General features: G+C 41.4%; 1 pseudogene; it reads right to left on the reverse strand.

Moving 5' to 3' along the window:
• Positions 1 to 1,996: 1,996 nt before the first annotated feature.
• On the reverse strand, positions 1,997 to 2,114 carry LOC126427217 (5S ribosomal RNA; annotated as a pseudogene).
• Positions 2,115 to 15,183: the final 13,069 nt, after the last annotated feature.

Here is a 15,183-nt window from a genome sequence, read left to right on the forward strand (position 1 = left end):
TGTTAGCGCAACGCAATCTGACTTTCAAAATTCCCTACAAAAGAATGGCCCTGACTAACATTAAACTATACCTTTCACAAATCACTTACCTCACAAAAATCTTCGCTGCTCAAGCTACTGCAATACAGCAAGCGCCACTACTGCCAGCTAAATAAAAGATTCAAACTATGGAAGGCACTAACTACTGATAGGGATAGTTAGCAAATGAAAGATATTAGTAGAGAACAAACAATGTATTTACCTTGATATCTTCATTCATAAATATAGCAGTTCATGACAAATTTCAAAACTCCGCCATCTCTCTCCCCACATCCACCACTGCTGGCGGCTCACCTCCAACTGCCAACGCTACGCGCTGTTCACATCCAGCTGCCTAACACTACAATGGCGAGTATTACAACAATGCAAAGCAGCCACAGACTGCACACAGCACATCCAGTGATTTTCATACAGAGGTGGCGTTACCAATAAAAAAACCTAAACAGCCTACTTACACAGAGAAAACATAAACAGCCTACTTACATAGAGAAAACATAAACAGCCTACTTACATAGAGAAAACATAAACAGCCTACTTACAATGTACTGTTTTCTACCGCTTGAAGCTAGTCATTGAACGACACGTTTACTACGGCTATGAGTTCATGCTGTGAGAATCATTAATGTTGCATGTAATAACTACGTCATTTATCGCCTAGTGGAAGACTCTCCTGTTTCAAATATTACAATGGTGCATAAGTTGGTACCGTTCTTCCGTAATAAACACAATAGTGTAACTGTAATTAACAACACTTCAGGCGCGTTTTCAGACTTCCAGAGCTAAAATTGCCCATTCTGTGCCCAAGTATCTTAACGTTAGGAGTAAACTTAATGTCATAGATAAAATCAAAATAGCACTGAAGAAAGACATGGAGTCTTTGCCACTTTTTCCTATACTTTACTTTTTCTTGCTTTCTGTTTTATTTCCGTGATACATTGAAAGTGTTACTTCAAGGGCACTTTTGGCAGCTTATTTCGTGTACAACCGTTTTTATGTTTACGTCAGGCAGTGGTCATGAATGTAATTGCTATTTTCATTAGTTCTGCTGCTGTATGTTTCCTTATTTATTAACATGTTTTAAATTCATTTTCCATGAGCTGATTAATGTGATATAAACCGATGTACTTGGAATTTTGTAAGGCTTAATGTGAAGTGATATGAGTTGAGTGGTGTGGAAAGATATCGATAGGTGAACACAGAAAAATGCAACAAAGAGTCGGCAGCGAGAACAGAAAGGTCACTGTCATGCCGCATGTGCGCTACTCTGTTACTGAGTCCGTGGTCGATTAAAAAGTAACTGCTTATACAGTGAAGTGTTTTGAGTTTTCGGTGTGTACCGCTGACAAGGATTTAATAACCATATGTCGCGTTATTTATTATTCGGAACTTCTACTCAACACATTAATCGTAAAAACAATGATGTGCAGACCGCTAAAGTGCGCGAACGCTGTAAGTACACTGCTTTTACTGTAGATTTCGTAGACTGTTTAGTGCGTACTACGGACAGTGAAATCAAACAGAAAAGCGATAACGCATTTCCCTGTCGTGAACTAACGTTACGAACCCTCTAATGGGGAATTTACAGTGTGCCAATCGCCTCGAGACTACTGTGACATTTGTGCATATTACGGATTGTTCGGTGCATACCGCAGACTTTTAATCTAATATTATACATATACTCGGCCGGAAAAAAATTTGTACTACACTCTAGAGGTTTCCGGATCAAGCAAAATTTATTGTTTCAGCAGCAGCAGCAGCACTCCGTATTCAGGTCACAAGCGGCAAATCGGGAACATCTGACCGCCGTATCATCCTCAGCTGAGGATGCGGATAGGAGGGGCGTGTGGTCAGCACACCGGTCTCCCGCCGCTATGATGGTTTTCTGTGACAGGAGTCACTACTATTCGGTCGAGTGGCTCCTCGACTGTCATCATGAAGCTGAGTGAACCCCGAAAAATGGCAACAGCGCATGGGTGCCCGGACGATCACCCATCCCAGTGCCAGCCACGCCCAACAGCGCTTAACTTCGGTGATCTGACGGGAACCGGTGTATCTACTGCGGCAAGGCCGTGGCCCCCATTGTTGCAACAGTGAATATGGAATACATGAGATGATTACTTTCGCAGAGCAATAGCACAAGCGGTTCTGATGTACCAGATATCGACCCATACTAGTACGTGGTTTAGCCTCCACTGGCGGCAAACCTTCCAGTCGATAGCTGATCGCGAATGCTGTCCAGGGATATGTTACTTCACACCTGCTCGACCTGGTCATGAAGTTATCTGGGAGTTGTTGGTTGACGAGTCGGACGAGCCACTTCTCGCCCCATCAAATCCCGTACTTGCTCCATTGCAGCCGTCCAAGGAAGATGCTGCCCTTTCGTAGAACTTACTGAGCTTCACGTTCTGTGAGTGACGAGCATTATCCTGTTGGAACAACACGTCACCTTCCATATGCGAAAATGCAAAAGAACAGGTTCAACAACTTCCTACACCTACCGAGTGCTGGTTAGCGTTCCCTTCAGAATCACCAAAGGCGAACAAGAGTTGTAGCTCATCGTACCCCAGACCATAAGTCCTGCGGTGAGGTTAGTCTGTTTTGGACGAATTCACTGTACTAGACAGCGCTGACCAGATGGCTGTCGTACGGGCAAATGACTATCACTTGTATGCAGACGGAATCTGCTTTCATCGCTGAAGACCATTGCGCGCCGTTCCGTCTTCCAAGTGATCCTCTGACGTCACTTGCCGAGCAATCCATATCGATGGTATGTCGTGAGTGGAAGCTGGACTAGAGGTGTTCCACTGGTAATTACCGGATCGCAACAGTTTGTGTTGACACGTCTTGGTTCACAAGCCCCCTTACCTGTGCTGTGCTAGGTTCACGACCTGCCGCTCCTGTCTTTACTATACGACGATGCTGGCGGGTGCCGGTGCTGCGTGGACGTCCAAAACCTCGTCTATGAATGTTAGAATGTTCACGTGACCACTGCTACCAGCATCGTCTCACAAGTGACCCAGAGCGTCCAACTTGCGTAACAGCTATTCGAAAGGGCCGCCCCGCCATTCGGAAGACCACAATATGACCCCCTTCAAACTCGCTCAGTTGGCTATAGGCAGCACGAGTGCGTCTCCGTAGCATGGTTGCGTACTTGCTTTACACGCTTGCACCACACTGAACCTACTGACAGTGAACACTTCCTAGCAAAGAATAGACTTTGTTAGCTACGCCACTACATTATCAGTTGATGGACGACGCTGAAACCATTATCAGTACATGTACTATCCCCCAGATGGCATATGCCTTTTCATGTGTATTAATTTTTCTTCTTTTTTGTGGAGGGTATTCATCTTCTTTCGTAGTGGAGGCGGTTCTATTACGAAACGTGCCTAGCCGTCATCGAACGGAAATCCACAAATCTGAAACTGTAACGGATAGCAGATAACACACATTATGACATCGGGGTACGGTACGTGCTTATTGAACGAAGTGTGTCTTACTTTCGTCGCTATATATAGCATTGGAATACACTCCTGGAAATTGAAATAAGAACACCGTGAATTCATTGTCCCAGGAAGGGGAAACTTTATTGACACATTCCTGGGGTCAGATACATCACATGATCACACTGACAGAACCACAGGCACATAGACACAGGCAACAGAGCATGCACAATGTCGGCACTAGTACAGTGTATATCCACCTTTCGCAGCAATGCAGGCTGCTATTCTCCCATGGAGACGATCGTAGAGATGCTGGATGTAGTCCTGTGGAACGGCTTGCCATGCCATTTCCACCTGGCGCCTCAGTTGGACCAGCGTTCGTGCTGGACGTGCAGACCGCGTGAGACGACGCTTCATCCAGTCCCAAACATGCTCAATGGGGGACAGATCCGGAGATCTTGCTGGCCAGGGTAGTTGACTTACACCTTCTGGAGCACGTTGGGTGGCACGGGATACATGCGGACGTGCATTGTCCTGTTGGAACAGCAAGTTCCCTTGCCGGTCTAGGAATGGGAGAACGATGGGTTCGATGACGGTTTGGATGTACCGTGCACTATTCAGTGTCCCCTCGACGATCACCAGTGGTGTACGGCCAGTGTAGGAGATCGCTCCCCACACCATGCTGCCGGGTGTTGGCCTTGTGTGCCTCGGTAGTATGCAGTCCTGATTGTGGCGCTCACCTGCACGGCGCAAAACACGCATACGACCATCGTTGGCACCAAGGCTGAAGCGACTCTCATCGCTGAAGACGACACGTCTCCATTCGTCCCTCCATTCACGCCTGTCGCGACACCACTGGAGGCGGGCTGCACGATGTTGGGGCGTGAGCGGAAGACGGCCTAACGGTGTGCGGGACCGTAGCCCAGCTTCATGGAGAGGGTTGCGAATAGTCCTCGCCGATACCCCAGGAGCAACAGTGTCCCTAATTTGCTGGGAAGTGGCGGTGCGGTCCCCTACGGCACTGCGTAGGATCCTACGGTCTTGGCGTGCATCCGTGCGTCGCTGCGGTCCGGTCCCAGGTCGACGGGCACGTGCACCTTCCGCCGACCACTGGCGACAACATCGATGTACTGTGGAGACCTCACGCTCCGCGTGTTGAGCAATTCGGCGGTACGTCCACCCGGCCTCCCGCATGCCCACTATACGCCCTCGCTCAAAGTCCGTCAACTGCACATACGGTTCACGTCCACGCTGTCGCGGCATGCTACCAGTGTTAAAGACTGCGATGGAGCTCCGTATGCCACGGCAAACTGGCTGACACTGACGGCGGCGGTGCACAAATGCTGCGCAGCTAGCGCCATTCGACGGCCAACACCGCGGTTCCTGGTGTGTCCGCTGTGCCGTGCGTGTGATCATTGCTTGTACAGCCCTCTCGCAGTGTCCGGAGCAAGTATGGTGGGTCTGACATACCGGTGTCAATGTGTTCTTTTTTCCATTTCCAGGAGTGTAGATTTAAGGAAAACACGTGGAAAGTCTACCCATATATTTTGTGATTTGTTGTTTCATGTAGCACTTTTTATAACTTGACAACAATATTATTATTACAGTTTAAGAAAAGATATATTAAAAGAATCAGAATTCTGACAAAAAAAACATGAACAGGCTCAATTCACTAAAAATAAATTTTAAGAATTGTAACATTAAGAATAGGGCTTGAAACAGGAAGCATACAGTTCCCAAAAAAAGAGAAGGTCACAACAACTGAGTGTGGCTGCAAGGTGGATCAACAAACAATTTTATCAACCAAATGAATTACAATGACAGCCATTAAATGTACTAACAATTTCCAGGCTTAGGTAACCGTTACGCAGCCGCAAAACATTCATCCAAATAGGATCAAAAGTCACGCCAATGTTTGTAGCTGTTGGAAGCCCGCTTAGCAAGCCGTAATTTAAAAAAAAAATCACTAAATCCCTCAAAACAGAAAATTACTGGGAAGGTATAAAATTTAAATATAAGTCCCAACCGTTACACTTCAACTAAACGTTGAAAATGACCTTTATTAACATACAGTTCCCTAAAATTCAAGATAAGTGTGAAATACATGTAATTGAAATGTAGTTCCAACTGGTACAAATCAGCATAAACGTTGAAAATAACCTTCAATAAATACACAATTGAGCAAAATTCAGTGTAAGCTGAGAGCTACAGCAGACGGCTACCACAGCCAAGAAGGAACGAGCATCCAAGTTTCACAATAAGTGGAGTTGGCTAATGACTGTGGAACAAGGTAAGGTTCGACAGTTTGTATTGATAAGTAACTTAATGCGCTGAGAAGCAGCTATCAGAATGCAAGATTTAAACGAATAGTTAAAGAGGTATACGAGGAGGAACCTCGGGTTTGGCAAAGAGGCGCTGAGCTTATTAAATTCACCATACAGAGCACACTACTGGTTCTCGCTTAGCTGACGACACCCCGCCATGGCACACATCAAACGATCGACTGTACTTAGCTTGAGCGACTAAAGCGCCTCTGGTAGGGGCACCAGACTGCCGGTCAACCCAGACGCCGTGCGGCGATGAAGTGCTGTCGTGGCAAAATGCAAACACGCTTCTGCTGCTGATCCAGGAAACAGGAACGAATGGCTTGCTGCCAGGGCTACCGCGCCGACATACATCAAATGGGAACAGTAATCTGCACAAGTAAGGCTACTCACAAGGATGCAAAACGGGTAGAAAATTTGAACTTATGGCACATGCGGCCACCGATAAAGGTTACAAGTTCAACACTCGTTAAAATTATTATTATTCAGAAACGAAAATATCAGCACCTGCTGGTGCAGTAACTACAGCGTAAACATCTACAAATATTGTTTTCCCTCCCACGAACATTGTTACTGTTTGATTCCGTCTATAGAACTAATTACAGAAAATACCCGTAAAAAATGGTTCAAATGGCTCTGAGCACTATGGGACTTAACATCTGAGGTCATCAGTCCCCTAGAAGTTAGAACTACTTAAACCTAACTAACCTAAGGACATCACACACATTCACGCCCGAGGCAGAATTCGAACCTGCGACCGTAGCGGTCTAGCGGTTCCCGACTGACGCGCCTAGAACCGCTATGCCACACCGGCCGGGTACCCGTAAACTTGCACGACATGTGGCCTGTAACACAAATTGCGATCAGTAACACTGACCCCCATCGTGCATCGTAGGCGTATTAACATAACAGGTCCAATTCCACATAACACAGACATGGCCTTACAATATCAATTATTCGAAACAAGAAAACAGCGCTTAACTCCACTCAGGTATGAAGGAGCCCTGAGTTGTAGGATTCTGGCCGGTGTGTTATTACCTCCAATCCGTCCAGGCCGTTGTCGAGGAGTTGTAAAATGTAAGCTTGCAGAATAGGCAGGAAACTTGGCGCTCAGGTTACCCGCCACGTCGGCTGGTCTTCCCGCAGACCGCCGTTACCAACCCTTAAGAGGGCTGGCCAGGCCGGCCCCCTACCCATGTGACCTTGCTGAGAGACCCACGCCGGACAGCGGAGTCCCCCAAAAGCAGCAACTTCCCAGCCAAGTTGTAATTAACCTCTTTGTATGTTTGTATGTTGACAGCACTATATACTGCATTAATATCACTGACAGCGCTCTGCGCACTCTCTAAGAGACTCTGTGGGTGGAAGGACTCGCAGTTATGGAGATTTAGCCGGCCGGAGTGGCCGAGCGGTTCTAGGCGCTACAGTCTGGAACCGCGCGACCGCTACGGTCGCAGGTTCGAATCCTGGTTCGGTCATGGATGTGTGTGATGTCCTTAGGTTAGTTAGGTTTAAGTAGTTCTAAGTTCTAGGAGACTTATGACCTCAGCAGTTGAGTCCCATAGTGCTCAGAGCCATTTGAACCATTTTATGGAGATTTAGTGATGGTTAGAAATAGATTGTAAAATAATTAATGTTTGGATAGTGAAATTATTGACGATCATATAATTTATGGAACTGGATGTCAAATGAATAAGGTAAAATCTGCTAAATACATTGTTTGCTCTACTACAAAATCTTTCTTTTGCTAACCATATGCCTACTAGTAGCTAGAGCCTATAGTAGTTCGAATCTTTTTATTTAGCTGGCTGTATACTTGCTGTATCTGCTGTAGTTCGTGTCATGAAGATTTTCTGTGAGGTAAGTGACTTTCAAAATGTATCGGTTATTGTTAGGATTTCTTCTAATTCAAACCCACTCTTTTGTGTTCATTATTTGCAGTCAGATTGCGTTGCGTTTGTATGTTGGGGGTCATATATGAATGAATAAGTTTGAGTTGTATTTGTCATGGAAAATTCTGTAGGTCAGTGTTGAAATGATGAAAACAAATTAAGTGACTGAAGGTTCAGTTGCATTCAGCAGATTCAGAACATTCAGTTGCATTCAGTATTCAGCAGTTTCAGAAATTAAAACTTAGAAGTTTCACCTGTCGACCCTTAGCCGAGGATGGTTCCCTGGGATCTTCTGATTTTCTTGTAGTTTGAATAATTAGTGCATGATTAGAAACTAATTATTGTTTACTGCTAGCATGTAATTGTATATGGAATTTCCTCTGTAGTTGTAGTTACTAATTGTTGTACTGAATTGCAATAAGCAAAGCAGTTGTGGTGTGCATGTGGAGTTGCACTAAGTATCTCGCAGACGCTTTTGCATCTAATTAGGTATTTAATTTTGTGTTATTTTAGGGTGTTCTCCTTATTTTTGCTTTTCAAATTGAATTTTTTTGTCTTATCCTGTCAAATACTGTGGTTATCATGCCCTGTGATAAAAGTAACACTAGGCTGCAAAGCAAATTGAGAAATGACAGATACAATGAACGTAGCATGTTAGCATCACCTAGTATAGAAGTAACAAATATTCAAGACAATAATTTTATCATTGTGCATAGGGACATGGACCAGGCAGTAAATAGCGGTGTACAAAGTGAAACAATCTGTGAACTGGAAACTATTGTCGATCGATCGGTCGGTAATAGTTCGCCTAAGGAATGCGAAATAAAATGGGACCAAACTGCACAGGTTATCAGTCCCTAAACGTACACACTTCCTAATCTGAGTTAAGCTAACTTACACTAAGGACGACACACACACCCATGCCCGAGGAAGGACTCGAACCTTCGACGGGGCAAGTCGCGCTGACCGTGGCAAGACCAAACATTGGTAGATTCAGGTTTTGCGTCATTACACTTTTCTCAGTTAAGTCAAGACTCATTCTCTGCTTTACAAAATACGAATATTACCGTGACAAACGCACTGCCGAAAAGTACCAAAGGACATGTTTCAGTCACTAATGCATTATTATTGCAATTAATTCAAAATCAGAAACAAAAACACAGCAGCAACAGCTTCAAAAGTTAGACACAATGGAACTAAATCAGATGATAACACACGAACAAGTGGTACAAAATCAGAAACAAACACAGCAACAGCTTCTAACGTTATTCATAATTGACGAAATTAAAGAAACACTCGAACAAACACGTGAAGATTTAACCGCTGACTTACTTAAAATCAGATCGAAATATCAAAAAATTTGTGAAGATGTAAAAACACAAATTTGTGAACATTTTCAGCCTATTTTTTCGCGACATGATAAGTTATTACAGAATTACGAGGCAGCCATAAAAAAACTGCAGATCATTCATTGTTCACGAAAATCACGACAATTTTCAGTTTAAAATTTACTCAGTTATACCTACCGATACGATCGCACAACTTGTAAACGATCTGGAAAACTTAAAGGACACAGTAGATACCATTACGACACAAAAGGACACTCTAAAATTTTATTGATAAAAGCACACGGAGGAAATCAGTACGTTATCGGAAAAAGTAGCCGAACTTCCGGATCAGTTAAGAAATTTTTTTACGAAGGTAGATGAGGACTTGAATTATATAAGACCGGCAGCCTTTACTGACACAGAGGAGTACGAGGAAATTAGTAAATTTAAACCGAGTCAGAAACAAATCAATAAGCAACATAAAAGAGCAATCCGGAAATACAAGATCAGTTGGCATACGTGATACAAAAACTACATATTTCAGAGAATACTCGCGCTACGACACGTGAAGAGGGATTTAGAAATAAGGAAAAGTCACGAAGTAATAACACAGAGTACGTCGGAAATTTTGAAAAGAGTTGGCAAGGTGTAGCGAGCCTTGAGACGGAACCGCCGATACGACGTAAGAATGAACGATTTGCAACTCGGAGTCACGATGACTTTGACTATAAGCTCTTCACCACAACACGTAAATTTAAAACGTTCAAGAATTACAGTAATGACATTCATCCTCGAGCTTGGCTTCATCAATTTTCTCAGTGTTTCCCCCGTAATTGTTCATTAGAGCATAGATTAGAATTTATGCGTGGCTATTTAGAAAATGAACGAGCTGTAAGAATGCGATCGGTTATTCGTGACTGTCACAATGAAGGAGATTTTTATCATGGCTTCCTATCTGCATATTGGTCTCAGGCTAATCAAGATCGAGTAAAACACAGTATTATAACGAAGAAACATTTCGAAATGTTTGAATTTTCCATTTCTGTAAATTATTTTGAAGTTATGTTACTCAAGAAACAGTGTTTGTCAAACCCGTACAGCCCCTCGGTACTTATCCGCATTTGCTTATTTAAGTTGCCTGAACGCGTAAGACACATTATTTTGGCTGGACGTTGCAAAGATGCTATTGAAGCTTTTCAGGGACTTCTGCAAAAACTGGACATCGACACGAACAATTGGATGATGCGAAAACAGGAAAACGACGATAATTACACAGTTCACATCCATCACAATCCCCTAACGATAGAAATAATAACCGGACACGAAAAGGCAACGGTTATAACGCAAATTGTGATCAAAACACACACCATCCGTTTGACAGCCATCGGCAGAATAATAAAAGAGAGAAATGTCACATTTCTGTAGCAATGACTGTGACAGAGATAACTGTAGAAACAGACAATATGGGAAACAGAACAATTATTATCAACGGAGACAAAATTACTTCAGATGCAATGGTCCACCTCGTAATTAAGATTCTGGGAGAAATTCTCCACCACGTGATCGACAAGAAAGAAATTAGAGAAATTACCGACATGACGACAGACGCTGTAGTCATGACGACAGACCTGAATGTAATCAATACTGGCGTGATTCAAATAGGGCAGGGCCCTCTCGACAAGCTGACATTGTAAAAATTAGACCTCCAAATCCCAGTAACGACGCGCTACAGCAAAGAGATAATAGGCAAAGACTCGCACCGCAGGCAGCTACAAAACGTACCTATGAAACTGACGACTTAGCTGGCATGAATGTCAATTAATACAGTAACTTACGAGAACACTTTTATGGGAAACAGACGACACAGTCTTATTCTGTGTACTTTTTTGCTTGTTAATTGCACGATTACGTAAGGACTATAATGCTCACATTCTTGGAACATATACTGCTAAAGAGATTTTACGGTAACATTGTGGTTTACTTGAAAAAACATTTCGCACTGAAAGTACCTTCTGGGGGATCACAGACGAGGCAGTATTTGGTTTGTTTGACAGCTAAATGATTGAAGTTCGACACTACTTAGGATTGACACAATCTTCATTATTGATTTTAAGCTGTACTGTTTCATACCAGCTCAGTTTTCCTAAATTCTTCTGGAAAGTAAAATATATTTTGGTAATGACTTTTGTGGCATGGCTAGAACGAGACAGTTTCGTAACACAACTATATGTTACAATACGGCACTTTCAAGGTCACGGCGATGAACGTAATAATTGTGACATTTACACAAACAGCACTTTACTTTTGTATATAACAAGGTAAGTTCATTGATTTTTGAAGAACTTTGCTTTTGAACAACGATAGCTACGACACTTGGCACTTCTTACCGTTAAGCAATGACAGAAACTTTCTTACAGCAAGAAGCATAGCTTAGCGCTACATGACACGTATTTGAGGGATTACTTTTTGTACTTGGAACATTTTTAGAGATATTTTTGAACTACAATGGTACAGAGAAGGTTTTCAATGATACATTTCATTCCGCAGTTTAATCTGTAAGACCTGAGGTATAATTACAATGTCCCTCATGGGGGTACGCCATCTTGTGTACCACGCTTGTGGCAAGCGCAAGGAGCCCTAGCTAATATGGTATTTGCTTATACACATTTATACATTGGTACCATATTTTTCTAACACAGAATTACACCGCTATCTGGACATTTAGCAGGAGCATTGAACTTTTTTTTTTACTGCGTCACTAACATGTCCAAGTAATTACACAGGTGGATTACTTTGTATTTACAAAAGGTCTGTATTTTGAGAATTTTTCACATATATTTTTGGAACCATTGTGACACTGCAAGAGCTTTGAGTGACGTATATTGTAGTGGATCATGACGTTTTAAGTATGTTTTTGAAGTAGATGTTAAGGTTCTGAGATTACTGAAGGAAGCTACGAGTATTTTGAGATTTTATTGATGTGTTATGACGATATTTTTACTACAATGATGTGCATTATGATGGCAAGATACGGTTATGATCATTATGAAAGTGAATATATATGTGAATGTAAGTAACAGAGCGCCGACGGATATTTTCGATACTGTTATTTATGGATTTCGTTTCTACACACTTCTAATGTAAGTTTTCCACCTGTGAAATTTTTTATTTGTATCAAACTGTCATTGTAGCAGAAACTGTTGTCATAAACATTTTGGAAATAATATGTGACCTTTATGTAATGCTCTGCTGCTCCTGGCTGCGCATTAGTCGCCTGGAAAAACCCATTGTTGTCTTACCTGTCAAATTTAATGGTGTTGCGTCAGCCGGTTTTAAGCTCCACACACTCCTGCAAGCGCTCGCACAGCTGTGGAAAAGAGAGGCCATTGACCTCAATATTGACATTCCCTTGTAGAATTCACCCCAAATGAGACACACACTATTACTTGGAAACATATGATTACACGTTGGAGTTTGTACTTTGTGCTACTTACTGAAAGACTTATGAATTGATGAGAAATTTCTTACATCTTCACACCTGATTATGACAAGTATCTCTCTAGAAGAGTCGTGAGAATTTTTACTGACTTAAGAAGTGCCACATGGCTACTGAATTATGTTCTTTTTATTCTTTGTTTTGTATATATTTGCTTATTTTCTTTATATCTGGCTTCTAGCTACCCTGCAGCATTGATTTTATAAAATAAAATTTAATATGTATGCTAACTTGGACACTTTCTGTCCACAGATCCATTAAATAATAATTTTATGACACACATTCTTAAAAGAAGGAGCACTTGGAAAGGAAAGAACAATAAGAAAGCAAAGGGACTAGTAACAGGAATTGCATACATAATTTTCTTTTAAAGGACTTTGTAGTTTTTTGGTAGAATAAGTTGTTGTGGTGCATTATTTTAGTGTTAAGATGTAACATAGAACCATTGTATTTCACATGGGAGTTTTGATGATCACAGATGCACATATGCTATTGTAAGTTCACATGTGTATTTCCCTTATCTGCATTGATGTCTTTACTGTAACATCTTATTCCTGCTTGTGCTTTGTCGTGTTTAGGTATAAGTTATTGCATTTGCTGCTGCTATTGGTCAGGCATTGTCGTAGTGAATTTTACTTTGTGTTATTGTGATAAGGCAATTTTACCATTGATTTATTATTCTTGTTTCCTTTAATTTACGTCTATGGTGACAAATTTTTTTGTTAACAGATAACTGGTTTCTGTCTATAATGACCATCATCAGATCTGTTTTATAAAATAAAGTCCTAATATACTGCAGTCATTATTTTACTTGTTTGCTACATATTGCTGTATATTAGTTGTAATGTTGCATTTGCTTTGCTGATTTAGATATGCTGCTCCTTGCTTAGGTAATCTAAATTTTGTCTTTGCTGTTTGTGTTAATTGTTTTGTATGCTATATAGGAAAATGAGTTGTGATGAGTAGGGGAGAAACTATTACAAAAAGTCTGGCCAAAAAGAGTTTTGTATAATGAGGAACAATTATATTGAAAGAGGAAATGAATAGAAACAAGTAGGGTATAGTAATAACAGTTTTAGGTAGGATTTTTTGGGAAATGAATGATGAGATAAGAAATATATGAAAGTATAAATACAGGTAGCATGCTTAGATAGAATTTTTTGTGGGAACAAATGTTGAATTAAGAAGAGATCTGTCAGAATTAAATGAAGTTCTGGTTGGAAATGAAATAGTTTTGGCTGAAAGTTAAAGAGATATCAGCATGAAGGATATTACTGAGAGGAGAAAAAATGAAACAGAGGTATAAAATGCTCACCCCAAGTACAGCAGTACTCAATGTTACATTGAAAACAGACCCTGTCCGTTCTTTTGTGTTATTCTGCTATGTTTATGTGTACCCTTGCGTGTGTGTGTTCTCCCTGCCTCTGTGTGTTTACCTGATAAGATAAATTTGGTAGTATTTTTTACATTCTAATACTAAGCTGCATTCACTATGATGGAGAATACTGTTATCCTCAAGTGTAAGCTATATTTTTATACCACATTCTTTATTTTTGGAGGTTGTTTAGACATTATATATTCTGTTATGTTTTCTTTCAATGTTCATGTGTCAAGTTAATGTATAAAGGAATATTCTCATTTTTCATTTATTTACTTCTGTCACAATTCCTGTAATACTCATGTATATGTTTATTTTTATCCTTTTTGTAAAGCCTGTATTGCTATAAATGTTATTTGTATTATCATGTTCTTTACTGTAATGATGTTTTCTTTACCTATGTAATTGCATTCTTATGATGTAAAATTGTAATTGTATAGACACCAATTCTTCAAGTTAGGTACATTGCCGGGATTCATTTTACTGCACACATTTGACTCTTGGTCATACTGTATGTAGCAATATCAGAGACTATGTGCTGTGTTGGTGCTTACGTGTGCGTCGATAATTCAGCAAGGGACTGGTTAACAGCTCTTCTGCTTCGAATGACACAGCACAAAAATTTGTGAGTGCACAAGTGGTGGTTTACGGACTAGCTACATTATTCTCAAGATTCTACAATTCTGATTGTGGATGCACACATTCGCAACAGATGGCTGCTGGCTATCTCTACAAGGAATACAGTGGGTCTGCACCTTTGGTGGCCCATTACTACCATAATCTCTACAAGGGCCACTGTGGGTCTGCTCTGTGGTGACCCACAAATTCTACCAATAATCTTCAAGACTGCGACTGACTCTGCTGTGGGTCTGCTCTGTTGTGGCCTATTACCAATCTACATGTCTCCATGTCAAGAGTCAGCACTATGTTTCCGTTGGGAGGACAACACTTCTTCATCAACACTGCATGGTGGTCCACTACTTATGTGTGCATTTTCTTCTACTGCTCAGTCTTTCTGCATTCAACTATCGTAGACTTTTCTTCTGATGTACGATTAGGACTATCTTAGCAACTGTGAGGAGAATTTTTGTTTTATTACAAATTGTGTGCATCTGATCTATTTGATATTGTTAATAACATAAAAAATTCAAGAACTTAATGTTGGCAACTGCCCAAAACACTATGTGAAATTTTTTGGGGGGAGCTGGGGGCTATGTAAGTAGCCGGTTTATATGTTTGTTTGTTGGCGGCGCTATACAAGGCATTAATATCATTGACAGCGC

This window comes from Schistocerca serialis, chromosome 1, assembly GCF_023864345.2.
Source record: "Schistocerca serialis cubense isolate TAMUIC-IGC-003099 chromosome 1, iqSchSeri2.2, whole genome shotgun sequence".
Taxonomy (NCBI): domain Eukaryota; kingdom Metazoa; phylum Arthropoda; class Insecta; order Orthoptera; family Acrididae; genus Schistocerca; species Schistocerca serialis.